The 24,728-nt window shown below is 39.8% G+C and overlaps 20 non-coding genes across 20 annotated transcripts; all 20 read right to left on the bottom strand.

The window, feature by feature from the left end:
• Window positions 1-829: 829 nt before the first annotated feature.
• TRNAV-CAC (transfer RNA valine (anticodon CAC)) lies at window positions 830-902 on the bottom strand. The gene has a single exon. It is a non-coding gene; the product is annotated as a tRNA-Val (tRNA).
• Window positions 903-1,190: 288 nt separating this feature from the next.
• On the bottom strand, window positions 1,191-1,262 carry TRNAP-UGG (transfer RNA proline (anticodon UGG)). Its single transcript has one exon. It is a non-coding gene; the product is annotated as a tRNA-Pro (tRNA).
• A 2,134-nt stretch (window positions 1,263-3,396) lies between these two features.
• TRNAA-CGC (transfer RNA alanine (anticodon CGC)) lies at window positions 3,397-3,469 on the bottom strand. Its single transcript has one exon. It is a non-coding gene; the product is annotated as a tRNA-Ala (tRNA).
• Window positions 3,470-3,757: 288 nt separating this feature from the next.
• TRNAP-UGG (transfer RNA proline (anticodon UGG)) lies at window positions 3,758-3,829 on the bottom strand. The gene has a single exon. It is a non-coding gene; the product is annotated as a tRNA-Pro (tRNA).
• Window positions 3,830-5,982: 2,153 nt separating this feature from the next.
• Window positions 5,983-6,055, bottom strand: TRNAV-CAC (transfer RNA valine (anticodon CAC)). The gene has a single exon. It is a non-coding gene; the product is annotated as a tRNA-Val (tRNA).
• A 288-nt stretch (window positions 6,056-6,343) lies between these two features.
• On the bottom strand, window positions 6,344-6,415 carry TRNAP-UGG (transfer RNA proline (anticodon UGG)). Its single transcript has one exon. It is a non-coding gene; the product is annotated as a tRNA-Pro (tRNA).
• Window positions 6,416-8,549: 2,134 nt separating this feature from the next.
• On the bottom strand, window positions 8,550-8,622 carry TRNAA-CGC (transfer RNA alanine (anticodon CGC)). The gene has a single exon. It is a non-coding gene; the product is annotated as a tRNA-Ala (tRNA).
• Window positions 8,623-8,910: 288 nt separating this feature from the next.
• Window positions 8,911-8,982, bottom strand: TRNAP-UGG (transfer RNA proline (anticodon UGG)). The gene has a single exon. It is a non-coding gene; the product is annotated as a tRNA-Pro (tRNA).
• Window positions 8,983-11,151: 2,169 nt separating this feature from the next.
• TRNAV-CAC (transfer RNA valine (anticodon CAC)) lies at window positions 11,152-11,224 on the bottom strand. The gene has a single exon. It is a non-coding gene; the product is annotated as a tRNA-Val (tRNA).
• Window positions 11,225-11,512: 288 nt separating this feature from the next.
• TRNAP-UGG (transfer RNA proline (anticodon UGG)) lies at window positions 11,513-11,584 on the bottom strand. The gene has a single exon. It is a non-coding gene; the product is annotated as a tRNA-Pro (tRNA).
• Window positions 11,585-13,749: 2,165 nt separating this feature from the next.
• TRNAV-CAC (transfer RNA valine (anticodon CAC)) lies at window positions 13,750-13,822 on the bottom strand. Its single transcript has one exon. It is a non-coding gene; the product is annotated as a tRNA-Val (tRNA).
• Window positions 13,823-14,110: 288 nt separating this feature from the next.
• Window positions 14,111-14,182, bottom strand: TRNAP-UGG (transfer RNA proline (anticodon UGG)). Its single transcript has one exon. It is a non-coding gene; the product is annotated as a tRNA-Pro (tRNA).
• Window positions 14,183-16,351: 2,169 nt separating this feature from the next.
• On the bottom strand, window positions 16,352-16,424 carry TRNAA-CGC (transfer RNA alanine (anticodon CGC)). The gene has a single exon. It is a non-coding gene; the product is annotated as a tRNA-Ala (tRNA).
• Window positions 16,425-16,712: 288 nt separating this feature from the next.
• On the bottom strand, window positions 16,713-16,784 carry TRNAP-UGG (transfer RNA proline (anticodon UGG)). The gene has a single exon. It is a non-coding gene; the product is annotated as a tRNA-Pro (tRNA).
• A 2,135-nt stretch (window positions 16,785-18,919) lies between these two features.
• TRNAV-CAC (transfer RNA valine (anticodon CAC)) lies at window positions 18,920-18,992 on the bottom strand. Its single transcript has one exon. It is a non-coding gene; the product is annotated as a tRNA-Val (tRNA).
• Window positions 18,993-19,280: 288 nt separating this feature from the next.
• TRNAP-UGG (transfer RNA proline (anticodon UGG)) lies at window positions 19,281-19,352 on the bottom strand. The gene has a single exon. It is a non-coding gene; the product is annotated as a tRNA-Pro (tRNA).
• A 2,121-nt stretch (window positions 19,353-21,473) lies between these two features.
• Window positions 21,474-21,546, bottom strand: TRNAV-CAC (transfer RNA valine (anticodon CAC)). The gene has a single exon. It is a non-coding gene; the product is annotated as a tRNA-Val (tRNA).
• Window positions 21,547-21,834: 288 nt separating this feature from the next.
• TRNAP-UGG (transfer RNA proline (anticodon UGG)) lies at window positions 21,835-21,906 on the bottom strand. The gene has a single exon. It is a non-coding gene; the product is annotated as a tRNA-Pro (tRNA).
• A 2,097-nt stretch (window positions 21,907-24,003) lies between these two features.
• Window positions 24,004-24,076, bottom strand: TRNAA-CGC (transfer RNA alanine (anticodon CGC)). The gene has a single exon. It is a non-coding gene; the product is annotated as a tRNA-Ala (tRNA).
• Window positions 24,077-24,364: 288 nt separating this feature from the next.
• Window positions 24,365-24,436, bottom strand: TRNAP-UGG (transfer RNA proline (anticodon UGG)). Its single transcript has one exon. It is a non-coding gene; the product is annotated as a tRNA-Pro (tRNA).
• Between the last annotated feature and the right edge of the window lie 292 nt (window positions 24,437-24,728).

The following is a 24,728-nucleotide window of genomic DNA, read 5'->3' as shown; positions in this document are numbered from 1 at the left end:
GCATTTCTTTGGATTTGTTTCAACCTCTTGCCATTTATTTGAGAATCCCTACTTTTCAAGTGACTGCAAATGAAGTCATCTCTGGCACGTTTTGGCTGATGCAAGGTAACCAAAACACAAGACAACTTTTAATAAAAATCATTGGTTTCTTTGTTAACGTGCACTGTCAAACATGGGACTTTCACACGTCAGGTAAATATGATAACCAATACACAACAGAAGCAGATGCAGATTGCTTATCAATGTCGTGATAGAACAGTTGTGATTTGAGTAGTAGAAGCGCCCCTGAATTGATACTTATTATATACAGCCTGTAAGATAGTCAAAAATGCATGCTAGGAGAGGAGATGCAAATATAAATGTATTAGAAAAATACATAAAGAGGAGTGATATGCTTTTATTCATGCAAGGCTAGAAAAAATCCCCATACTGTCGAAAGCATTCATACACCACCAAATGGAAATAAACAATTCTGACATTAAACGAAAAGGTGACGATGCATTTGTATCATCACCTTGAGAAGGATCATCTAGGAATTGAGCCCAAGCCTCAGCACTTAAAACCAAAAACACTCCACTAAAATAGGAGGCCTGTTGGTGCCAACAATTCTCAAAGTTAATGCTTGTTCTGGTTGAGCATTGAACCGAATGCAGGGCTCTTTTGAAAGTGAGGTCTGTGAATCAACAGATACATCCACATGCCAATTATGTTATTGTTTTTAAGAGAATTCACTTTCTTGGAACGAGACTGCATGAACCCACCTTCAGGGCCTGGACAATTTCATGCAAAACGGCAACTCTCAACATTGCAGCCAAGACAATATAACTAGTGTTTCTGCCCGGTTTCGAACCGGGGACCTTTCGCGTGTGAGGCGAACGTGATAACCACTACACTACAGAAACAGATACCTACAGGTGATTCTTCTGTGATGAAACTGCTCAAAACAGACTATTCCAAGGGCATCTGGTTTTAGATTTCTTTCATGCAACCTGCCCGATAGCCCTATCTGAACGCTTGTATATGCCTTGCAAGTTCAGCATTTTTGCAAAATGCTTAAAGAGAAATGTTTCCTATTTGCTCAGGCAGGGCAAGGTTAAAAGCATGAGACTCTAGCAAATAATCATCCACTACTGCAAAGAGAAAATTGATATTGGCTTTGAAATGCATACTTCAAAAGAGCACCAATGAAAGGGCTCGTCCGGGATTTGAACCCGGGACCTCTCGCACCCAAAGCGAGAATCATACCCCTAGACCAACGAGCCGTTGAAAGACCCTCACCTCTGAAAAGGTAATACCAGCTCTAAGCCCGCAATGAAGATCATGCTGGGGTCTTTTTCATGCTTGGTCTGTGAATTCACAGGAAATTCAGTGTCAACTTACCCTTTCTCAAACGATAGCACTATCATTTGTAAGTGTCCCCTTTTATTTTTTCTCAGCATTGGACAAGTCTTACAGGAAGTCAGCAGTTATTTATATATTTCTGCATTGGCTAGAGCCTAAAGAGAAAGAATAAAAAGCTGTTCATAACAACATAAGAAACACATTTTGCCTTTTCTCTCAAATACTTATTCCCTTTGTGCAAATCGGAATGCCAAGGTGAATAGCTGGGCCACAGATTCTGGCTAATTATCTATCTCTTGAATGCAAGAAGCAATAAAAACTGCCTAATGCAGGACTAAAGCATTCCTTGCATAGCCTCTAACATCATAACATAACTGAGCTGCTGGTAACAAGCTAAGCAATGCCTTCCCAAAATGAGAAGTACATGTGCTTATGTGCTTATCCGCTCAATCAGGCTCGATCAGGCGAGATATAGGAAAGGTGGAAAGGGTCCAAATGGCTGTCCCTTCCTTTTTAGGGTGGGTCCTGCTGACTATCATAGGATTCCTCTTAAGAGTGGCCAGGGTCAGAGGAAAAACTTTCAATGCTTCTTAGTGTTCTCTCCAGAAGCAGGCATTTTCTGTGCCTTTAATTTCAGGCTTTTCCCAGCAGTCTCTGTTCTGCCTATGTAAATTAACAAAAGCAGTGCTTATTCCTCACTTGCTCTAATGTCCTTCCTGTCCACAAAGCTCTGCCTAAGTATGCTTTTTTTCTTTTTCAGGGAAATTCTAAATGGTTTCTCTGTCCACTCTGTGGCAGTAGAATGCTGATTATGATGCCATGTTTTGTGGAATCACCAAGGTACAATTACAGAGGAATATATGAGTCTGAAGGACATGGAACTCTTAGCTAACACATCACAATATGTGATGCTTGCCAACCAAGCACTACATTCTGGTGCGCTGATGATCAGAACATTCTGCTCCTAAAGGAAAGAAAATACCGCTTGATTGAAAATAAAGTCTCTGTTTATATTAACACTCTCTCTCTCCCTATATCTATCTATCTATCTATCTATCTATCTATCTATCTATCTATCTATCTATCTATCTATCTATCTATCTATCTATCTATCTATCTATCTATCTATCTATCTATCTATCTATCTATCTATATCTCTATCTATCTATCTATCTATCTATCTTTATATATGGATACATGCATACACCTACTCATAGATATGCCATGCATTTCTTTGGATTTGTTTCAACCTCTTGCCATTTATTTGAGAATCCCTACTTTTCAAGTGACTGCAAATGAAGTCATCTCTGGCACGTTTTGGCTGATGCAAGGTAACCAAAACACAAGACAACTTTTAATAAAAATCATTGGTTTCTTTGTTAACGTGCACTGTCAAACATGGGACTTTCACACGTCAGGTAAATATGATAACCAATACACAACAGAAGCAGATGCAGATTGCTTATCAATGTCGTGATAGAACAGTTGTGATTTGAGTAGTAGAAGCGCCCCTGAATTGATACTTATTATATACAGCCTGTAAGATAGTCAAAAATGCATGCTAGGAGAGGAGATGCAAATATAAATGTATTAGAAAAATACATAAAGAGGAGTGATATGCTTTTATTCATGCAAGGCTAGAAAAAATCCCCATACTGTCGAAAGCATTCATACACCACCAAATGGAAATAAACAATTCTGACATTAAACGAAAAGGTGACGATGCATTTGTATCATCACCTTGAGAAGGATCATCTAGGAATTGAGCCCAAGCCTCAGCACTTAAAACCAGAAACACTCCACTAAAATAGGAGGCCTGTTGGTGCCAACAATTCTCAAAGTTAATGCTTGTTCTGGTTGAGCATTGAACCGAATGCAGGGCTCTTTTGAAAGTGAGGTCTGTGAATCAACAGATACATCCACATGCCAATTATGTTATTGTTTTTAAGAGAATTCCCTTTCTTGGAACGACACTGCATGAACCCACCTTCAGGGCCTGGACAATTTCATGCAAAACTGCAACTCTCAACATTGCAGCCAAGACAATTTAACTAGTGTTTCTGCCCGGTTTCGAACCGGGGACCTTTCGCGTGCGAGGCGAACGTGATAACCACTACACTACAGAAACAGATACCTACAGGTGATTCTTCTGTGATGAAACTGCTCAAAACAGACTATTCCAAGGGCATCTGGTTTTAGATTTCTTTCATGCAACCTGCCCGACAGCCCTATCTGAACGCTTGTATATGCCTTGCAAGTTCAGCATTTTTGCAAAATGCTTAAAGAGAAATGTTTCCTATTTGCTCAGGCAGGGCAAGGTTAAAAGCATGAGACTCTAGCAAATAATCATCCACTACTGCAAAGAGAAAATTGATATTGGCTTTGAAATGCATACTTCAAAAGAGCACCAATGAAAGGGCTCGTCCGGGATTTGAACCCGGGACCTCTCGCACCCAAAGCGAGAATCATACCCCTAGACCAACGAGCCGTTGAAAGCCCCTCACCTCTGAAAAGGTAATACCAGCTCTAAGCCCGCAATGAAGATCATGCTGGGGTCTTTTTCATGCTTGGTCTGTGAATTCACAGGAAATTCAGTGTCAACTTACCCTTTCTCAAACGATAGCACTATCATTTGTAAGTGTCCCCTTTTATTTTTTCTCAGCATTGGACAAGTCTTACAGGAAGTCAGCAGTTATTTATATATTTCTGCATTGGCTAGAGCCTAAAGAGAAAGAATAAAAAGCTGTTCATAACAACATAAGAAACACATTTTGCCTTTTCTCTCAAATACTTATTCCCTTTGTGCAAATCGGAATGCCAAGGTGAATAGCTGGGCCACAGATTCTGGCTAATTATCTATCTCTTGAATGCAAGAAGCAATAAAAACTGCCTAATGCAGGACTAAAGCATTCCTTGCATAGCCTCTAACATCATAACATAACTGAGCTGCTGGTAACAAGCTAAGCAATGCCTTCCCAAAATAAGAAGTACATGTGCTTATGTGCTTATCCGCTCAATCAGCGCTCAATCAGGCTCGATCAGGCTCGATCAAGGAAAGGTGGAAAGGGTCCAAATGGCTGTCCCTTCCTTTTTAGGGTGGGTCCTGCTGACTATCATAGGATTCCTCTTAAGAGTGGCCAGGGTCAGAGGAAAAACTTTCAATGCTTCTTAGTGTTCTCTCCAGAAGCAGGCATTTTCTGTGCCTTTAATTTCAGGCTTTTCCCAGCAGTCTCCGTTCTGCCTATGTAAATTAACAAAAGCAGTGCTTATTGCTCACTTGCTCTAATGTCCTTCCTGTCCACAAAGCTCTGCCTAAGTATGCTTTTTTTCTTTTTCAGGGAAATTCTAAATGGTTTCTCTGTCCACTCTGTGGCAGTAGAATGCTGATTATGATGCCATGTTTTGTGGAATCACCAAGGTACAACTACAGAGGAATATATGAGTCTGAAGGACATGGAACTCTTAGCTAACACATCACAATATGTGATGCTTGCCAACCAAGCACTACATTCTGGTGCGCTGATGATCAGAACATTCTGCTCCTAAAGGAAAGAAAATACCGCTTGATTGAAAATAAAGTCTCTGTTTATATTAACGCTCTCTCTCTCCCTATATCTATCTATCTATCTATCTATCTATCTATCTATCTATCTATCTATCTATCTATCTATCTATCTATCTATCTATCTATCTATCTATCTATCTATCTATCTATCTATCTATCTATCTATCTATCTATATCTCTATCTATCTATCTATCTATCTATCTTTATATATGGATACATGCATACACCTACTCATAGATATGCCATGCATTTCTTTGGATTTGTTTCAACCTCTTGCCATTTATTTGAGAATCCCTACTTTTCAAGTGACTGCAAATGAAGTCATCTCTGGCACGTTTTGGCTGATGCAAGGTAACCAAAACACAAGACAACTTTTAATAAAAATCATTGGTTTCTTTGTTAACGTGCACTGTCAAACATGGGACTTTCACACGTCAGGTAAATATGATAACCAATACACAACAGAAGCAGATGCAGATTGCTTATCAATGTCGTGATAGAACAGTTGTGATTTGAGTAGTAGAAGCGCCCCTGAATTGATACTTATTATATACAGCCTGTAAGATAGTCAAAAATGCATGCTAGGAGAGGAGATGCAAATATAAATGTATTAGAAAAATACATAAAGAGGAGTGATATGCTTTTATTCATGCAAGGCTAGAAAAAATCCCCATACTGTCGAAAGCATTCATACACCACCAAATGGAAATAAACAATTCTGACATTAAACGAAAAGGTGACGATGCATTTGTATCATCACCTTGAGAAGGATCATCTAGGAATTGAGCCCAAGCCTCAGCACTTAAAACCAAAAACACTCCACTAAAATAGGAGGCCTGTTGGTGCCAACAATTCTCAAAGTTAATGCTTGTTCTGGTTGAGCATTGAACCGAATGCAGGGCTCTTTTGAAAGTGAGGTCTGTGAATCAACAGATACATCCACATGCCAATTATGTTATTGTTTTTAAGAGAATTCACTTTCTTGGAACGAGACTGCATGAACCCACCTTCAGGGCCTGGACAATTTCATGCAAAACGGCAACTCTCAACATTGCAGCCAAGACAATATAACTAGTGTTTCTGCCCGGTTTCGAACCGGGGACCTTTCGCGTGTGAGGCGAACGTGATAACCACTACACTACAGAAACAGATACCTACAGGTGATTCTTCTGTGATGAAACTGCTCAAAACAGACTATTCCAAGGGCATCTGGTTTTAGATTTCTTTCATGCAACCTGCCCGACAGCCCTATCTGAACGCTTGTATATGCCTTGCAAGTTCAGCATTTTTGCAAAATGCTTAAAGAGAAATGTTTCCTATTTGCTCAGGCAGGGCAAGGTTAAAAGCATGAGACTCTAGCAAGTAATCATCCACTACTGCAAAGAGAAAATTGATATTGGCTTTGAAATGCATACTTCAAAAGAGCACCAATGAAAGGGCTCGTCCGGGATTTGAACCCGGGACCTCTCGCACCCAAAGCGAGAATCATACCCCTAGACCAACGAGCCGTTGAAAGACCCTCACCTCTGAAAAGGTAATACCAGCTCTAAGCCCGCAATGAAGATCATGCTGGGGTCTTTTTCATGCTTGGTCTGTGAATTCACAGGAAATTCAGTGTCAACTTACCCTTTCTCAAACGATAGCACTATCATTTGTAAGTGTCCCCTTTTATTTTTTCTCAGCATTGGACAAGTCTTACAGGAAGTCAGCAGTTATTTATATATTTCTGCATTGGCTAGAGCCTAAAGAGAAAGAATAAAAAGCTGTTCATAACAACATAAGAAACACATTTTGCCTTTTCTCTCAAATACTTATTCCCTTTGTGCAAATCGGAATGCCAAGGTGAATAGCTGGGCCACAGATTCTGGCTAATTATCTATCTCTTGAATGCAAGAAGCAATAAAAACTGCCTAATGCAGGACTAAAGCATTCCTTGCATAGCCTCTAACATCATAACATAACTGAGCTGCTGGTAACAAGCTAAGCAATGCCTTCCCAAAATGAGAAGTACATGTGCTTATGTGCTTATCCGCTCAATCAGGCTCGATCAGGCGAGATATAGGAAAGGTGGAAAGGGTCCAAATGGCTGTCCCTTCCTTTTTAGGGTGGGTCCTGCTGACTATCATAGGATTCCTCTTAAGAGTGGCCAGGGTCAGAGGAAAAACTTTCAATGCTTCTTAGTGTTCTCTCCAGAAGCAGGCATTTTCTGTGCCTTTAATTTCAGGCTTTTCCCAGCAGTCTCTGTTCTGCCTATGTAAATTAACAAAAGCAGTGCTTATTCCTCACTTGCTCTAATGTCCTTCCTGTCCACAAAGCTCTGCCTAAGTATGCTTTTTTTCTTTTTCAGGGAAATTCTAAATGGTTTCTCTGTCCACTCTGTGGCAGTAGAATGCTGATTATGATGCCATGTTTTGTGGAATCACCAAGGTACAATTACAGAGGAATATATGAGTCTGAAGGACATGGAACTCTTAGCTAACACATCACAATATGTGATGCTTGCCAACCAAGCACTACATTCTGGTGCGCTGATGATCAGAACATTCTGCTCCTAAAGGAAAGAAAATACCGCTTGATTGAAAATAAAGTCTCTGTTTATATTAACACTCTCTCTCTCCCTATATCTATCTATCTATCTATCTATCTATCTATCTATCTATCTATCTATCTATCTATCTATCTATCTATCTATCTATCTATCTATCTATCTATCTATCTATCTATCTATCTATCTATCTATATCTCTATCTATCTATCTATCTATCTATCTTTATATATGGATACATGCATACACCTACTCATAGATATGCCATGCATTTCTTTGGATTTGTTTCAACCTCTTGCCATTTATTTGAGAATCCCTACTTTTCAAGTGACTGCAAATGAAGTCATCTCTGGCACGTTTTGGCTGATGCAAGGTAACCAAAACACAAGACAACTTTTAATAAAAATCATTGGTTTCTTTGTTAACGTGCACTGTCAAACATGGGACTTTCACACGTCAGGTAAATATGATAACCAATACACAACAGAAGCAGATGCAGATTGCTTATCAATGTCGTGATAGAACAGTTGTGATTTGAGTAGTAGAAGCGCCCCTGAATTGATACTTATTATATACAGCCTGTAAGATAGTCAAAAATGCATGCTAGGAGAGGAGATGCAAATATAAATGTATTAGAAAAATACATAAAGAGGAGTGATATGCTTTTATTCATGCAAGGCTAGAAAAAATCCCCATACTGTCGAAAGCATTCATACACCACCAAATGGAAATAAACAATTCTGACATTAAACGAAAAGGTGACGATGCATTTGTATCATCACCTTGAGAAGGATCATCTAGGAATTGAGCCCAAGCCTCAGCACTTAAAACCAGAAACACTCCACTAAAATAGGAGGCCTGTTGGTGCCAACAATTCTCAAAGTTAATGCTTGTTCTGGTTGAGCATTGAACCGAATGCAGGGCTCTTTTGAAAGTGAGGTCTGTGAATCAACAGATACATCCACATGCCAATTATGTTATTGTTTTTAAGAGAATTCCCTTTCTTGGAACGACACTGCATGAACCCACCTTCAGGGCCTGGACAATTTCATGCAAAACTGCAACTCTCAACATTGCAGCCAAGACAATTTAACTAGTGTTTCTGCCCGGTTTCGAACCGGGGACCTTTCGCGTGCGAGGCGAACGTGATAACCACTACACTACAGAAACAGATACCTACAGGTGATTCTTCTGTGATGAAACTGCTCAAAACAGACTATTCCAAGGGCATCTGGTTTTAGATTTCTTTCATGCAACCTGCCCGACAGCCCTATCTGAACGCTTGTATATGCCTTGCAAGTTCAGCATTTTTGCAAAATGCTTAAAGAGAAATGTTTCCTATTTGCTCAGGCAGGGCAAGGTTAAAAGCATGAGACTCTAGCAAATAATCATCCACTACTGCAAAGAGAAAATTGATATTGGCTTTGAAATGCATACTTCAAAAGAGCACCAATGAAAGGGCTCGTCCGGGATTTGAACCCGGGACCTCTCGCACCCAAAGCGAGAATCATACCCCTAGACCAACGAGCCGTTGAAAGCCCCTCACCTCTGAAAAGGTAATACCAGCTCTAAGCCCGCAATGAAGATCATGCTGGGGTCTTTTTCATGCTTGGTCTGTGAATTCACAGGAAATTCAGTGTCAACTTACCCTTTCTCAAACGATAGCACTATCATTTGTAAGTGTCCCCTTTTATTTTTTCTCAGCATTGGACAAGTCTTACAGGAAGTCAGCAGTTATTTATATATTTCTGCATTGGCTAGAGCCTAAAGAGAAAGAATAAAAAGCTGTTCATAACAACATAAGAAACACATTTTGCCTTTTCTCTCAAATACTTATTCCCTTTGTGCAAATCGGAATGCCAAGGTGAATAGCTGGGCCACAGATTCTGGCTAATTATCTATCTCTTGAATGCAAGAAGCAATAAAAACTGCCTAATGCAGGACTAAAGCATTCCTTGCATAGCCTCTAACATCATAACATAACTGAGCTGCTGGTAACAAGCTAAGCAATGCCTTCCCAAAATAAGAAGTACATGTGCTTATGTGCTTATCCGCTCAATCAGCGCTCAATCAGGCTCGATCAGGCTCGATCAAGGAAAGGTGGAAAGGGTCCAAATGGCTGTCCCTTCCTTTTTAGGGTGGGTCCTGCTGACTATCATAGGATTCCTCTTAAGAGTGGCCAGGGTCAGAGGAAAAACTTTCAATGCTTCTTAGTGTTCTCTCCAGAAGCAGGCATTTTCTGTGCCTTTAATTTCAGGCTTTTCCCAGCAGTCTCTGTTCTGCCTATGTAAATTAACAAAAGCAGTGCTTATTGCTCACTTGCTCTAATGTCCTTCCTGTCCACAAAGCTCTGCCTAAGTATGCTTTTTTTCTTTTTCAGGGAAATTCTAAATGGTTTCTCTGTCCACTCTGTGGCAGTAGAATGCTGATTATGATGCCATGTTTTGTGGAATCACCAAGGTACAACTACAGAGGAATATATGAGTCTGAAGGACATGGAACTCTTAGCTAACACATCACAATATGTGATGCTTGCCAACCAAGCACTACATTCTGGTGCGCTGATGATCAGAACATTCTGCTCCTAAAGGAAAGAAAATACCGCTTGATTGAAAATAAAGTCTCTGTTTATATTAACGCTCTCTCTCTCCCTATATCTATCTATCTATCTATCTATCTATCTATCTATCTATCTATCTATCTATCTATCTATCTATCTATCTATCTATCTATCTATCTATCTATCTATCTATCTATCTATCTATCTATCTATCTATCTATCTATCTATCTATCTATATCTCTATCTATCTATCTATCTATCTATCTTTATATATGGATACATGCATACACCTACTCATAGATATGCCATGCATTTCTTTGGATTTGTTTCAACCTCTTGCCATTTATTTGAGAATCCCTACTTTTCAAGTGACTGCAAATGAAGTCATCTCTGGCACGTTTTGGCTGATGCAAGGTAACCAAAACACAAGACAACTTTTAATAAAAATCATTGGTTTCTTTGTTAACGTGCACTGTCAAACATGGGACTTTCACACGTCAGGTAAATATGATAACCAATACACAACAGAAGCAGATGCAGATTGCTTATCAATGTCGTGATAGAACAGTTGTGATTTGAGTAGTAGAAGCGCCCCTGAATTGATACTTATTATATACAGCCTGTAAGATAGTCAAAAATGCATGCTAGGAGAGGAGATGCAAATATAAATGTATTAGAAAAATACATAAAGAGGAGTGATATGCTTTTATTCATGCAAGGCTAGAAAAAATCCCCATACTGTCGAAAGCATTCATACACCACCAAATGGAAATAAACAATTCTGACATTAAACGAAAAGGTGACGATGCATTTGTATCATCACCTTGAGAAGGATCATCTAGGAATTGAGCCCAAGCCTCAGCACTTAAAACCAAAAACACTCCACTAAAATAGGAGGCCTGTTGGTGCCAACAATTCTCAAAGTTAATGCTTGTTCTGGTTGAGCATTGAACCGAATGCAGGGCTCTTTTGAAAGTGAGGTCTGTGAATCAACAGATACATCCACATGCCAATTATGTTATTGTTTTTAAGAGAATTCACTTTCTTGGAACGAGACTGCATGAACCCACCTTCAGGGCCTGGACAATTTCATGCAAAACGGCAACTCTCAACATTGCAGCCAAGACAATATAACTAGTGTTTCTGCCCGGTTTCGAACCGGGGACCTTTCGCGTGTGAGGCGAACGTGATAACCACTACACTACAGAAACAGATACCTACAGGTGATTCTTCTGTGATGAAACTGCTCAAAACAGACTATTCCAAGGGCATCTGGTTTTAGATTTCTTTCATGCAACCTGCCCGACAGCCCTATCTGAACGCTTGTATATGCCTTGCAAGTTCAGCATTTTTGCAAAATGCTTAAAGAGAAATGTTTCCTATTTGCTCAGGCAGGGCAAGGTTAAAAGCATGAGACTCTAGCAAGTAATCATCCACTACTGCAAAGAGAAAATTGATATTGGCTTTGAAATGCATACTTCAAAAGAGCACCAATGAAAGGGCTCGTCCGGGATTTGAACCCGGGACCTCTCGCACCCAAAGCGAGAATCATACCCCTAGACCAACGAGCCGTTGAAAGCCCCTCACCTCTGAAAAGGTAATACCAGCTCTAAGCCCGCAATGAAGATCATGCTGGGGTCTTTTTCATGCTTGGTCTGTGAATTCACAGGAAATTCAGTGTCAACTTACCCTTTCTCAAACGATAGCACTATCATTTGTAAGTGTCCCCTTTTATTTTTTCTCAGCATTGGACAAGTCTTACAGGAAGTCAGCAGTTATTTATATATTTCTGCATTGGCTAGAGCCTAAAGAGAAAGAATAAAAAGCTGTTCATAACAACATAAGAAACACATTTTGCCTTTTCTCTCAAATACTTATTCCCTTTGTGCAAATCGGAATGCCAAGGTGAATAGCTGGGCCACAGATTCTGGCTAATTATCTATCTCTTGAATGCAAGAAGCAATAAAAACTGCCTAATGCAGGACTAAAGCATTCCTTGCATAGCCTCTAACATCATAACATAACTGAGCTGCTGGTAACAAGCTAAGCAATGCCTTCCCAAAATGAGAAGTACATGTGCTTATGTGCTTATCCGCTCAATCAGCGCTCGATCAGGCTCGATCAGGCGAGATATAGGAAAGGTGGAAAGGGTCCAAATGGCTGTCCCTTCCTTTTTAGGGTGGGTCCTGCTGACTATCATAGGATTCCTCTTAAGAGTGGCCAGGGCCAGAGGAAAAACTTTCAATGCTTCTTAGTGTTCTCTCCAGAAGCAGGCATTTTCTGTGCCTTTAATTTCAGGCTTTTCCCAGCAGTCTCTGTTCTGCCTATGTAAATTAACAAAAGCAGTGCTTATTGCTCACTTGCTCTAATGTCCTTCCTGTCCACAAAGCTCTGCCTAAGTATGCTTTTTTTCTTTTTCAGGGAAATTCTAAATGGTTTCTCTGTCCACTCTGTGGCAGTAGAATGCTGATTATGATGCCATGTTTTGTGGAATCACCAAGGTACAACTACAGAGGAATATATGAGTCTGAAGGACATGGAACTCTTAGCTAACACATCACAATATGTGATGCTTGCCAACCAAGCACTACATTCTGGTGCGCTGATGATCAGAACATTCTGCTCCTAAAGGAAAGAAAATACCGCTTGATTGAAAATAAAGTCTCTGTTTATATTAACACTCTCTCTCTCCCTATATCTATCTATCTATCTATCTATCTATCTATCTATCTATCTATCTATCTATCTATCTATCTATCTATCTATCTATCTATCTATCTATCTATCTATCTATCTATCTATCTATCTATCTATCTATCTATCTATCTATCTATCTATATCTCTATCTATCTATCTATCTATCTTTATATATGGATACATGCATACACCTACTCATAGATATGCCATGCATTTCTTTGGATTTGTTTCAACCTCTTGCCATTTATTTGAGAATCCCTACTTTTCAAGTGACTGCAAATGAAGTCATCTCTGGCACGTTTTGGCTGATGCAAGGTAACCAAAACACAAGACAACTTTTAATAAAAATCATTGGTTTCTTTGTTAACGTGCACTGTCAAACATGGGACTTTCACACGTCAGGTAAATATGATAACCAATACACAACAGAAGCAGATGCAGATTGCTTATCAATGTCGTGATAGAACAGTTGTGATTTGAGTAGTAGAAGCGCCCCTGAATTGATACTTATTATATACAGCCTGTAAGATAGTCAAAAATGCATGCTAGGAGAGGAGATGCAAATATAAATGTATTAGAAAAATACATAAAGAGGAGTGATATGCTTTTATTCATGCAAGGCTAGAAAAAATCCCCATACTGTCGAAAGCATTCATACACCACCAAATGGAAATAAACAATTCTGACATTAAACGAAAAGGTGACGATGCATTTGTATCATCACCTTGAGAAGGATCATCTAGGAATTGAGCCCAAGCCTCAGCACTTAAAACCAAAAACACTCCACTAAAATAGGAGGCCTGTTGGTGCCAACAATTCTCAAAGTTAATGCTTGTTCTGGTTGAGCATTGAACCGAATGCAGGGCTCTTTTGAAAGTGAGGTCTGTGAATCAACAGATACATCCACATGCCAATTATGTTATTGTTTTTAAGAGAATTCACTTTCTTGGAACGAGACTGCATGAACCCACCTTCAGGGCCTGGACAATTTCATGCAAAACGGCAACTCTCAACATTGCAGCCAAGACAATATAACTAGTGTTTCTGCCCGGTTTCGAACCGGGGACCTTTCGCGTGTGAGGCGAACGTGATAACCACTACACTACAGAAACAGATACCTACAGGTGATTCTTCTGTGATGAAACTGCTCAAAACAGACTATTCCAAGGGCATCTGGTTTTAGATTTCTTTCATGCAACCTGCCCGACAGCCCTATCTGAACGCTTGTATATGCCTTGCAAGTTCAGCATTTTTGCAAAATGCTTAAAGAGAAATGTTTCCTATTTGCTCAGGCAGGGCAAGGTTAAAAGCATGAGACTCTAGCAAATAATCATCCACTACTGCAAAGAGAAAATTGATATTGGCTTTGAAATGCATACTTCAAAAGAGCACCAATGAAAGGGCTCGTCCGGGATTTGAACCCGGGACCTCTCGCACCCAAAGCGAGAATCATACCCCTAGACCAACGAGCCGTTGAAAGACCCTCACCTCTGAAAAGGTAATACCAGCTCTAAGCCCGCAATGAAGATCATGCTGGGGTCTTTTTCATGCTTGGTCTGTGAATTCACAGGAAATTCAGTGTCAACTTACCCTTTCTCAAACGATAGCACTATCATTTGTAAGTGTCCCCTTTTATTTTTTCTCAGCATTGGACAAGTCTTACAGGAAGTCAGCAGTTATTTATATATTTCTGCATTGGCTAGAGCCTAAAGAGAAAGAATAAAAAGCTGTTCATAACAACATAAGAAACACATTTTGCCTTTTCTCTCAAATACTTATTCCCTTTGTGCAAATCGGAATGCCAAGGTGAATAGCTGGGCCACAGATTCTGGCTAATTATCTATCTCTTGAATGCAAGAAGCAATAAAAACTGCCTAATGCAGGACTAAAGCATTCCTTGCATAGCCTCTAACATCATAACATAACTGAGCTGCTGGTAACAAGCTAAGCAATGCCTTCCCAAAATGAGAAGTACATGTGCTTATGTGCTTATCCGCTCAATCAGCGCTCAATCAGGCTCGATCAGGCTCGATCAAGGAAAGGTGGAAAGGGTCCAAATGGCTGTCCCTTCCTTTTTAGGGTGGGTCCTGCTGACTATCATAGGATTCCTCTTAAGAGTGGCCAGGGTCAGAGGAAAAACTTTCAATGCTTCTTAGTGTTCTCTCCAGAAGCAGGCATTTTCTGTGCCTTTAATTTCAGGCTTTTCCCAGCAGTCTCTGTTCTGCCTATGTAAATTAACAAAAGCAGTGCTTATTCCTCACTTGCTCTAATGTCCTTCCTGTCCACAAAGCTCTGCCTAAGTATGCTTTTTTTCTTTTTCAGGGAAATTCTAAATGGTTTCTCTGTCCACTCTGTGGCAGTAGAATGCTGATTATGATGCCATGTTTTGTGGAATCACCAAGGTACAATTACAGAGGAATATATGAGTCTGAAGGACATGGAACTCTTAGCTAACACATCACAATATGTGATGCTTGCCAACCAAGCACTACATTCTGGTGCGCTGATGATCAGAACATTCTGCTCCTAAAGGAAAGAAAATACCGCTTGATTGAAAATAAAGTCTCTGTTTATATTAACGCTCTCTCTCTCCCTATATCTATCTATCTATCTATCTATCTATCTATCTATCTATCTATCTATCTATCTATCTATCTATATATCTATCTATCTATCTATCTATCTATCTATCTATCTATCTATCTATCTATCTATCTATCTATCTATCTATCTATCTATATCTCTATCTATCTATCTATCTATCTATCTTTATATATGGATACATGCATACACCTACTCATAGATATGCCATGCATTTCTTTGGATTTGTTTCAACCTCTTGCCATTTATTTGAGAATCCCTACTTTTCAAGTGACTGCAAATGAAGTCATCTCTGGCACGTTTTGGCTGATGCAAGGTAACCAAAACACAAGACAACTTTTAATAAAAATCATTGGTTTCTTTGTTAACGTGCACTGTCAAACATGGGACTTTCACACGTCAGGTAAATATGATAACCAATACACAACAGAAGCAGATGCAGATTGCTTATCAATGTCGTGATAGAACAGTTGTGATTTGAGTAGTAGAAGCGCCCCTGAATTGATACTTATTATATACAGCCTGTAAGATAGTCAAAAATGCATGCTAGGAGAGGAGATGCAAATATAAATGTATTAGAAAAATACATAAAGAGGAGTGATATGCTTTTATTCATGCAAGGCTAGAAAAAATCCCCATACTGTCGAAAGCATTCATACACCACCAAATGGAAATAAACAATTCTGACATTAAACGAAAAGGTGACGATGCATTTGTATCATCACCTTGAGAAGGATCATCTAGGAATTGAGCCCAAGCCTCAGCACTTAAAACCAGAAACACTCCACTAAAATAGGAGGCCTGTTGGTGCCAACAATTCTCAAAGTTAATGCTTGTTCTGGTTGAGCATTGAACCGAATGCAGGGCTCTTTTGAAAGTGAGGTCTGTGAATCAACAGATACATCCACATGCCAATTATGTTATTGTTTTTAAGAGAATTCCCTTTCTTGGAACGACACTGCATGAACCCACCTTCAGGGCCTGGACAATTTCATGCAAAACTGCAACTCTCAACATTGCAGCCAAGACAATATAACTAGTGTTTCTGCCCGGTTTCGAACCGGGGACCTTTCGCGTGCGAGGCGAACGTGATAACCACTACACTACAGAAACAGATACCTACAGGTGATTCTTCTGTGATGAAACTGCTCAAAACAGACTATTCCAAGGGCATCTGGTTTTAGATTTCTTTCATGCAACCTGCCCGACAGCCCTATCTGAACGCTTGTATATGCCTTGCAAGTTCAGCATTTTTGCAAAATGCTTAAAGAGAAATGTTTCCTATTTGCTCAGGCAGGGCAAGGTTAAAAGCATGAGACTCTAGCAAATAATCATCCACTACTGCAAAGAGAAAATTGATATTGGCTTTGAAATGCATACTTCAAAAGAGCACCAATGAAAGGGCTCGTCTGGGATTTGAACCCGGGACCTCTCGCACCCAAAGCGAGAATCATACCCCTAGACCAACGAGCCGTTGAAAGCCCCTCACCTCTGAAAAGGTAATACCAGGTCTAAGCCCGCAATGAAGATCATGCTGGGGTCTTTTTCATGCTTGGTCTGTGAATTCACAGGAAATTCAGTGTCAACTTACCCTTTCTCAAACGATAGCACTATCATTTGTAAGTGTCCCCTTTTATTTTTTCTCAGCATTGGACAAGTCTTACAGGAAGTCAGCAGTTATTTATATATTTCTGCATTGGCTAGAGCCTAAAGAGAAAGAATAAAAAGCTGTTCATAACAACATAAGAAACACATTTTGCCTTTTCTCTCAAATACTTATTCCCTTTGTGCAAATCGGAATGCCAAGGTGAATAGCTGGGCCACAGATTCTGGCTAATTATCTATCTCTTGAATGCAAGAAGCAATAAAAACTGCTTAATGCAGGACTAAAGCATTCCTTGCATAGCCTCTAACATCATAACATAACTGAGCTGCTGGTAACAAGCTAAGCAATGCCTTCCCAAAATAAGAAGTACATGTGCTTATGTGCTTATGTGCTTATCCGCTCAATCAGCGCTCAATCAGGCTCGATCAAGGAAAGGTGGAAAGGGTCCAAATGGCTGTCCCTTCCTTTTTAGGGTGGGTCCTGCTGACTATCATAGGATTCCTCTTAAGAGTGGCCAGGGTCAGAGGAAAAACTTTCAATGCTTCTTAGTGTTCTCTCCAGAAGCAGGCATTTTCTGTGCCTTTAATTTCAGGCTTTTCCCAGCAGTCTCTGTTCTGCCTATGTAAATTAACAAAAGCAGTGCTTATTGCTCACTTGCTCTAATGTCCTTCCTGTCCACAAAGCTCTGCCTAAGTATGCTTTTTTTCTTTTTCAGGGAAATTCTAAATGGTTTCTCTGTCCACTCTGTGGCAGTAGAATGCTTATTATGATGCCATGTTTTGTGGAATCACCAAGGTACAACTACAGAGGAATATATGAGTCTGAAGGACATGGAACTCTTAGCTAACACATCACAATATGTGATGCTTGCCAACCAAGCACTACATTCTGGTGCGCTGATGATCAGAACATTCTGCTCCTAAAGGAAAGAAAATACCGCTTGATTGAAAATAAAGTCTCTGTTTATATTAACGCTCTCTCTCTCCCTATATCTATCTATCTATCTATCTATCTATCTATCTATCTATCTATCTATCTATCTATCTATCTATCTATCTATCTATCTATCTATCTATCTATCTATCTATCTATCTATCTATATCTCTATCTATCTATCTATCTATCTATCTTTATATATGGATACATGCATACACCTACTCATAGATATGCCATGCATTTCTTTGGATTTGTTTCAACCTCTTGCCATTTATTTGAGAATCCCTACTTTTCAAGTGACTGCAAATGAAGTCATCTCTGGCACGTTTTGGCTGATGCAAGGTAACCAAAACACAAGACAGCTTTTAATAAAAATCATTGGTTTCTTTGTTAACGTGCACTGTCAAACATGGGACTTTCACACGTCAGGTAAATATGATAACCAATACACAACAGAAGCAGATGCAGATTGCTTATCAATGTCGTGATAGAACAGTTGTGATTTGAGTAGTAGAAGCGCCCCTGAATTGATACTTATTATATACAGCCTGTAAGATAGTCAAAAATGCATGCTAGGAGAGGAGATGCAAATATAAATGTATTAGAAAAATACATAAAGAGGAGTGATATGCTTTTATTCATGCAAGGCTAGAAAAAATCCCCATACTGTCGAAAGCATTCATACACCACCAAATGGAAATAAACAATTCTGACATTAAACGAAAAGGTGACGATGCATTTGTATCATCACCTTGAGAAGGATCATCTAGGAATTGAGCCCAAGCCTCAGCACTTAAAACCAAAAACACTCCACTAAAATAGGAGGCCTGTTGGTGCCAACAATTCTCAAAGTTAATGCTTGTTCTGGTTGAGCATTGAACCGAATGCAGGGCTCTTTTGAAAGTGAGGTCTGTGAATCAACAGATACATCCACATGCCAATTATGTTATTGTTTTTAAGAGAATTCACTTTCTTGGAACGAGACTGCATGAACCCACCTTCAGGGCCTGGACAATTTCATGCAAAACGGCAACTCTCAACATTGCAGCCAAGACAATATAACTAGTGTTTCTGCCCGGTTTCAAACCGGGGACCTTTCGCGTGTGAGGCGAACGTGATAACCACTACACTACAGAAACAGATACCTACAGGTGATTCTTCTGTGATGAAACTGCTCAAAACAGACTATTCCAAGGGCATCTGGTTTTAGATTTCTTTCATGCAACCTGCCCGACAGCCCTATCTGAACGCTTGTATATGCCTTGCAAGTTCAGCATTTTTGCAAAATGCTTAAAGAGAAATGTTTCCTATTTGCTCAGGCAGGGCAAGGTTAAAAGCATGAGACTCTAGCAAATAATCATCCACTACTGCAAAGAGAAAATTGATATTGGCTTTGAAATGCATACTTCAAAAGAGCACCAATGAAAGGGCTCGTCCGGGATTTGAACCCGGGACCTCTCGCACCCAAAGCGAGAATCATACCCCTAGACCAACGAGCCGTTGAAAGACCCTCACCTCTGAAAAGGTAATACCAGCTCTAAGCCCGCAATGAAGATCATGCTGGGGTCTTTTTCATGCTTGGTCTGTGAATTCACAGGAAATTCAGTGTCAACTTACCCTTTCTCAAACGATAGCACTATCATTTGTAAGTGTCCCCTTTTATTTTTTCTCAGCATTGGACAAGTCTTACAGGAAGTCAGCAGTTATTTATATATTTCTGCATTGGCTAGAGCCTAAAGAGAAAGAATAAAAAGCTGTTCATAACAACATAAGAAACACATTTTGCCTTTTCTCTCAAATACTTATTCCCTTTGTGCAAATCGGAATGCCAAGGTGAATAGCTGGGCCACAGATTCTGGCTAATTATCTATCTCTTGAATGCAAGAAGCAATAAAAACTGCCTAATGCAGGACTAAAGCATTCCTTGCATAGCCTCTAACATCATAACATAACTGAGCTGCTGGTAACAAGCTAAGCAATGCCTTCCCAAAATAAGAAGTACATGTGCTTATGTGCTTATCCGCTCAATCAGCGCTCAATCAGGCTCGATCAGGCTCGATCAAGGAAAGGTGGAAAGGGTCCAAATGGCTGTCCCTTCCTTTTTAGGGTGGGTCCTGCTGACTATCATAGGATTCCTCTTAAGAGTGGCCAGGGTCAGAGGAAAAACTTTCAATGCTTCTTAGTGTTCTCTCCAGAAGCAGGCATTTTCTGTGCCTTTAATTTCAGGCTTTTCCCAGCAGTCTCTGTTCTGCCTATGTAAATTAACAAAAGCAGTGCTTATTGCTCACTTGCTCTAATGTCCTTCCTGTCCACAAAGCTCTGCCTAAGTATGCTTTTTTTCTTTTTCAGGGAAATTCTAAATGGTTTCTCTGTCCACTCTGTGGCAGTAGAATGCTGATTATGATGCCATGTTTTGTGGAATCACCAAGGTACAACTACAGAGGAATATATGAGTCTGAAGGACATGGAACTCTTAGCTAACACATCACAATATGTGATGCTTGCCAACCAAGCACTACATTCTGGTGCGCTGATGATCAGAACATTCTGCTCCTAAAGGAAAGAAAATACCGCTTGATTGAAAATAAAGTCTCTGTTTATATTAACGCTCTCTCTCTCCCTATATCTATCTATCTATCTATCTATCTATCTATCTATCTATCTATCTATCTATCTATCTATCTATCTATCTATCTATCTATCTATCTATCTATCTATATCTCTATCTATCTATCTATCTATCTATCTTTATATATGGATACATGCATACACCTACTCATAGATATGCCATGCATTTCTTTGGATTTGTTTCAACCTCTTGCCATTTATTTGAGAATCCCTACTTTTCAAGTGACTGCAAATGAAGTCATCTCTGGCACGTTTTGGCTGATGCAAGGTAACCAAAACACAAGACAACTTTTAATAAAAATCATTGGTTTCTTTGTTAACGTGCACTGTCAAACATGGGACTTTCACACGTCAGGTAAATATGATAACCAATACACAACAGAAGCAGATGCAGATTGCTTATCAATGTCGTGATAGAACAGTTGTGATTTGAGTAGTAGAAGCGCCCCTGAATTGATACTTATTATATACAGCCTGTAAGATAGTCAAAAATGCATGCTAGGAGAGGAGATGCAAATATAAATGTATTAGAAAAATACATAAAGAGGAGTGATATGCTTTTATTCATGCAAGGCTAGAAAAAATCCCCATACTGTCGAAAGCATTCATACACCACCAAATGGAAATAAACAATTCTGACATTAAACGAAAAGGTGACGATGCATTTGTATCATCACCTTGAGAAGGATCATCTAGGAATTGAGCCCAAGCCTCAGCACTTAAAACCAAAAACACTCCACTAAAATAGGAGGCCTGTTGGTGCCAACAATTCTCAAAGTTAATGCTTGTTCTGGTTGAGCATTGAACCGAATGCAGGGCTCTTTTGAAAGTGAGGTCTGTGAATCAACAGATACATCCACATGCCAATTATGTTATTGTTTTTAAGAGAATTCACTTTCTTGGAACGAGACTGCATGAACCCACCTTCAGGGCCTGGACAATTTCATGCAAAACGGCAACTCTCAACATTGCAGCCAAGACAATATAACTAGCGTTTCTGCCCGGTTTCGAACCGGGGACCTTTCGCGTGTGAGGCGAACGTGATAACCACTACACTACAGAAACAGATACCTACAGGTGATTCTTCTGTGATGAAACTGCTCAAAACAGACTATTCCAAGGGCATCTGGTTTTAGATTTCTTTCATGCAACCTGCCCGACAGCCCTATCTGAACGCTTGTATATGCCTTGCAAGTTCAGCATTTTTGCAAAATGCTTAAAGAGAAATGTTTCCTATTTGCTCAGGCAGGGCAAGGTTAAAAGCATGAGACTCTAGCAAATAATCATCCACTACTGCAAAGAGAAAATTGATATTGGCTTTGAAATGCATACTTCAAAAGAGCACCAATGAAAGGGCTCGTCCGGGATTTGAACCCGGGACCTCTCGCACCCAAAGCGAGAATCATACCCCTAGACCAACGAGCCGTTGAAAGACCCTCACCTCTGAAAAGGTAATACCAGCTCTAAGCCCGCAATGAAGATCATGCTGGGGTCTTTTTCATGCTTGGTCTGTGAATTCACAGGAAATTCAGTGTCAACTTACCCTTTCTCAAACGATAGCACTATCATTTGTAAGTGTCCCCTTTTATTTTTTCTCAGCATTGGACAAGTCTTACAGGAAGTCAGCAGTTATTTATATATTTCTGCATTGGCTAGAGCCTAAAGAGAAAGAATAAAAAGCTGTTCATAACAACATAAGAAACACATTTTGCCTTTTCTCTCAAATACTTATTCCCTTTGTGCAAATCGGAATGCCAAGGTGAATAGCTGGGCCACAGATTCTGGCTAATTATCTATCTCTTGAATGCAAGAAGCAATAAAAACTGCCTAATGCAGGACTAAAGCATTCCTTGCATAGCCTCTAACATCATAACATAACTGAGCTGCTGGTAACAAGCTAAGCAATGCCTTCCCAAAATGAGAAGTACATGTGCTTATGTGCTTATCCGCTCAATCAGCGCTCAATCAGGCTCGATCAGGCTCGATCAAGGAAAGGTGGAAAGGGTCCAAATGGCTGTCCCTTCCTTTTTAGGGTGGGTCCTGCTGACTATCATAGGATTCCTCTTAAGAGTGGCCAGGGTCAGAGGAAAAACTTTCAATGCTTCTTAGTGTTCTCTCCAGAAGCAGGCATTTTCTGTGCCTTTAATTTCAGGCTTTTCCCAGCAGTCTCTGTTCTGCCTATGTAAATTAACAAAAGCAGTGCTTATTCCTCACTTGCTCTAATGTCCTTCCTGTCCACAAAGCTCTGCCTAAGTATGCTTTTTTTCTTTTTCAGGGAAATTCTAAATGGTTTCTCTGTCCACTCTGTGGCAGTAGAATGCTGATTATGATGCCATGTTTTGTGGAATCACCAAGGTACAATTACAGAGGAATATATGAGTCTGAAGGACATGGAACTCTTAGCTAACACATCACAATATGTGATGCTTGCCAACCAAGCACTACATTCTGGTGCGCTGATGATCAGAACATTCTGCTCCTAAAGGAAAGAAAATACCGCTTGATTGAAAATAAAGTCTCTGTTTATATTAACACTCTCTCTCTCCCTATATGTATCTATCTATCTATCTATCTATCTATCTATCTATCTATCTATCTATCTATCTATCTATCTATCTATATCTCTATCTATCTATCTATCTATCTATCTTTATATATGGATACATGCATACACCTACTCATAGATATGCCATGCATTTCTTTGGATTTGTTTCAACCTCTTGCCATTTATTTGAGAATCCCTACTTTTCAAGTGACTGCAAATGAAGTCATCTCTGGCACGTTTTGGCTGATGCAAGGTAACCAAAACACAAGACAACTTTTAATAAAAATCATTGGTTTCTTTGTTAACGTGCACTGTCAAACATGGGACTTTCACACGTCAGGTAAATATGATAACCAATACACAACAGAAGCAGATGCAGATTGCTTATCAATGTCGTGATAGAACAGTTGTGATTTGAGTAGTAGAAGCGCCCCTGAATTGATACTTATTATATACAGCCTGTAAGATAGTCAAAAATGCATGCTAGGAGAGGAGATGCAAATATAAATGTATTAGAAAAATACATAAAGAGGAGTGATATGCTTTTATTCATGCAAGGCTAGAAAAAATCCCCATACTGTCGAAAGCATTCATACACCACCAAATGGAAATAAACAATTCTGACATTAAACGAAAAGGTGACGATGCATTTGTATCATCACCTTGAGAAGGATCATCTAGGAATTGAGCCCAAGCCTCAGCACTTAAAACCAGAAACACTCCACTAAAATAGGAGGCCTGTTGGTGCCAACAATTCTCAAAGTTAATGCTTGTTCTGGTTGAGCATTTAACCGAATGCAGGGCTCTTTTGAAAGTGAGGTCTGTGAATCAACAGATACATCCACATGCCAATTATGTTATTGTTTTTAGGAGAATTCCCTTTCTTGGAACGACACTGCATGAACCCACCTTCAGGGCCTGGACAATTTCATGCAAAACTGCAACTCTCAACATTGCAGCCAAGACAATTTAACTAGTGTTTCTGCCCGGTTTCGAACCGGGGACCTTTCGCGTGCGAGGCGAACGTGATAACCACTACACTACAGAAACAGATACCTACAGGTGATTCTTCTGTGATGAAACTGCTCAAAACAGACTATTCCAAGGGCATCTGGTTTTAGATTTCTTTCATGCAACCTGCCCGACAGCCCTATCTGAACGCTTGTATATGCCTTGCAAGTTCAGCATTTTTGCAAAATGCTTAAAGAGAAATGTTTCCTATTTGCTCAGGCAGGGCAAGGTTAAAAGCATGCGACTCTAGCAAATAATCATCCACTACTGCAAAGAGAAAATTGATATTGGCTTTGAAATGCATACTTCAAAAGAGCACCAATGAAAGGGCTCGTCCGGGATTTGAACCCGGGACCTCTCGCACCCAAAGCAAGAATCATACCCCTAGACCAACGAGCCGTTGAAAGCCCCTCACCTCTGAAAAGGTAATACCAGCTCTAAGCCCGCAATGAAGATCATGCTGGGGTCTTTTTCATGCTTGGTCTGTGAATTCACAGGAAATTCAGTGTCAACTTACCCTTTCTCAAACGATAGCACTATCATTTGTAAGTGTCCCCTTTTATTTTTTCTCAGCATTGGACAAGTCTTACAGGAAGTCAGCAGTTATTTATATATTTCTGCATTGGCTAGAGCCTAAAGAGAAAGAATAAAAAGCTGTTCATAACAACATAAGAAACACATTTTGCCTTTT

The sequence above is a fragment of the Lissotriton helveticus genome, chromosome 8 (genome assembly GCF_964261635.1).
Source record: "Lissotriton helveticus chromosome 8, aLisHel1.1, whole genome shotgun sequence".
Classification (NCBI taxonomy): domain Eukaryota; kingdom Metazoa; phylum Chordata; class Amphibia; order Caudata; family Salamandridae; genus Lissotriton; species Lissotriton helveticus.
Note: the sequence above shows the minus strand (reverse complement) of the source record. Positions and strands in the feature narration are given on the sequence as shown.